At 47.8% G+C, this 3,500-nt stretch overlaps 1 pseudogene; it reads left to right on the forward strand.

Moving 5' to 3' along the window:
* The first annotated feature begins 349 nt into the window (after nt 1-349).
* On the forward strand, nt 350-2,321 carry LOC118529782 (ribosomal RNA small subunit methyltransferase NEP1 pseudogene; annotated as a pseudogene).
* Nucleotides 2,322-3,500: the final 1,179 nt, after the last annotated feature.

Below are 3,500 nucleotides of genomic sequence, written 5' to 3' on the forward strand. Positions count from 1 at the left end.
ACATCAAAACAATGGAAAACAACGTGATGAACTAATGTGTAAAATTTTCAAAGGACATTTCTCTCAAGATGACATACAAATGGCCAACCAGAATATAAAAAGATGCTTAACATCACTACACTTCAGAGAAGAATAAATTAAAACCAAAATGAGATACTTACTACCTTACACACATTAACATAGCTGTTCTTAAAAATAAACAAAAAACAAATCTTGGTGATTCCACATATATGTGGCAAAGTAAAGTGCTTCACTCAAAGAAAAACAAAGCAAAATGGCAAATGCCCATGGCGGGGGGAGAGAAAACAGGGACGCGTTGTATGAAGGATAAAGACATCACTTCTGCAACATGGACAGGTTCTTAATATCTACATGGTAACATTAAGAATATATTGAAAACTAATGCTCAGTACAGTCAAAACTGGATATATACTAAATTTTATGATTATCTTTAAGAACAACAAAACTCTTAATGTAGACTACAATATTATCAAAAATGGTGGAAATAATAAAAATCATTTTGCAAGGTGAACTAAAAAGACTTTTTTTTTTTTAAGATTTATTTATTTATTTGAGAAAGCGAGAAGGAGAGAGAGTACATGAGAGGGGGGAGGGTCAGAGGGAGAAGCAGGCTCCCCGCCAAGCAGGGAGCCCGATGCGGGACTCGATCCCGGGACTCCAGGATCATGACCTGAGCTGAAGGCAGTCGCTTAACCAACTGAGCCACCCAGGCGCCCCTAAAAAGACTTCTGAAAAGAAATTCCAGAGAGGAAAGATACTCAAAAATGAAACTTATTTCTAGATGACACAGATTAAGTTACTATGGGTACAAGAATAATCCTTTTATGTCTTAATTCACTGATGAGAAGTTTGATTTTTTTCTCCTAAACTTTAAAATACAAATATTTTCTGTAGTGAAGCTTTGATGGCATGTTTACACAGTCAAGATACGAGTCTCATGAATTTTCAGGATGCAAAATCAGCCATACTTAGAAGATAAGAGAAACTGTTTTAGGATGCCCAAGCAGCCCCGACTTAGGGCAAGAAGCAAGAACAGAGGATGAAGACTCAGTCTGGGGACCATCAAGGTAGCGAAGACAGGTGAGCTATGAAACTATGACAAGTACGAGTCTGTATTATTGAAGAATGGCTGGGACCCTGGGGAAGACGGACTGGACATGACTCACCAGAATCTCCTTCTGCTAATAGACTGTCCCCTGAACTGAGCTGAACTGCTTTGGTTTATATACACACACACAAGAATGTGCTGGCTGAAGTGAACCCCCAGACTTGAATTCCAGGAAACTTTCACCACGTTTGTGAACTCATGGTTCAGCTCTTAACAAAAACTAAGTGTCCAAACAGCTAATGGCCTCAAGAATCCAGCGTGAGAACACATCCAATTTGAATGTATGAAAATTGTCATATCTTTCTCCATCCCAGTGATGTGTGAGACTTGGTGCCCATAAATGACCGCATTGTTTTTGTGATGGGTGCAAATACCCAAGTCAATGTGCACTATTCGCAGAAGATAGTGTACATCACCAAAAAATAACCGATCTGCTGCCATCAAGTGTGCAAAACTGACCAGAACGTTTCAAGTATGTGTAGTAATTTAACAAAAGACCCTTCTTCGAAAACACACACTATTCACATAGCATAATTTGAACCACTTAGTAAGTCACTGTTCGGGAATGCCGTTCTTACAATACGACTATGCAGTTTTGGGAAAGCAAGGACATACATATCCCATTTGATTACCCTATAAATGAAGTTGGAACAAAAATTTTTTCAACTTGAAACTCAATGGGATAATAAACCCATTTTCTTTGGGAAAATGAATATATTCATTCTATATCTACAGCATCTTCAATGAACCTGCAACCTAAAAATGAAAATCAATACTGCCTCAGATACTAATACCCTAATTGATATTAAAAAAAAAAAAAAAAAACCTGATCATAGGTTGTAATAGATAAAACTGCTACAAACCTACATAGGATAAAAGGTATTAAAGTGGACGAAAACACAGAAATAAGATCTTAAAACTATTACCATATACACCTAGCTACTTCTTCCCGAAAAACAAAAAAAACAAAAAAAAACTTGCAAGCTTCCAGATGCCTACATTTCACATCCTCCAGGCTAAACATAAAATATTTAACCACTGCAGAAAAACAGATCCTTTACCAAGCTACCTTCACCGTCTTTCCCCAGAACAACACACCTGGGACTCTATTTCTCCCAGTATCAATCCCTCAAGGTACCCAGGTTACACACCAGAACTCTGCACATCGGAGCACTTAGAGCATAGGAGGAAGGGCCCGACTCCGACCCGACTGCGACTCCCACTGCACTCCACCCAGGGAAGCCAAAGCGCGGGGCTCACGAGATCCCTAACGAGTTCCGCTTGATGGCAGTATTGCTCCACGGACACCAACTGGCCCTAGCCCAGGGCCTCTCCCTCCACCCCTCGCCGAAGAAAAAAGGCCAAGCCCTGGCCACCGGCTCCAACATGGCGGCTCCCACGTCCCATCTCGCCCCACAGCTCTGCTCTCGTGGGGGAGCACACTCCCGTTTCTGAGGCTGCGTGGCTCGGAGCCTCGTCCCCTCTGGCTCCACGGAGCCTGCCGAAAAGCAAGGGCAAGGCCCAGCGAGGCCCAGCGAGGTTCACCGAGGCTCCCGGCAGTGGCCATAAGCCCCTCCGGGCCTCCATCTTTACCCGCGCAGCTCTGCAGGACGCCTCAGGAGACACACTGGTCTGCTCGTGGGCCCAGAGCCCCAGCCACCCCTAGCCAGTCGGTGCCCGATCCTCCGTCAGGACTCCCCCAGAGGCCAGCGTGACCCTGAGGCCTGCAGCGGCCAGACACAAAGGTCGGCGGAGGCGGTAACACGGGCACCGGCCGTGGGGTCAGCAGTGAGGTCCACCTCCAACGGCCCGAGGACGGAGGGGTCCCGAGCACCCGGCCCATGGCCCGTGGCCTCTCCTCACCGCCGTCCCGCCCCTCCCCCCACAAACGGGATTCCGACGTGGACCCTGGCCCACACGGGTCGGTGCGGAGGGCAGCCGGCAGCGGCACCAGGGTCGCCAAAGCGGCCCGGTGCCTGGCCCAGGCTGCGCCTCGGGACAGCTCCCACGGGAGGGGGCAGGCCAGGGACGGGCCAGCCCCACGTGTGCCCCTGCTCTCCAGGACCCGGGCCTTTCCCAGAGGAGCGGGACCGGGCCAACGCACCCCACTGCTGCTCTTCTCTCCCCTCGATCGGCCCAGATCCTGGGGTGACACCTCAAGGTCCCTTTGAAGTGCGCCCTGACAACCTGCCTCTCGTGCCTGGGGCATAGAAGGGGAGAAAAACCACACACACACACACACACACACACACTACGAACACGCTCGAAAACACACTTGCACTCACAGACACGCGCTCACGCTACTTCACGGGAACGGACGCATGCACGCACACGCTCACACACGCACCGTCCCCCAGAAACAACGGTGGAT

The sequence above is a fragment of the Halichoerus grypus genome, chromosome X (assembly GCF_964656455.1).
Source record: "Halichoerus grypus chromosome X, mHalGry1.hap1.1, whole genome shotgun sequence".
NCBI lineage: Eukaryota > Metazoa > Chordata > Mammalia > Carnivora > Phocidae > Halichoerus > Halichoerus grypus.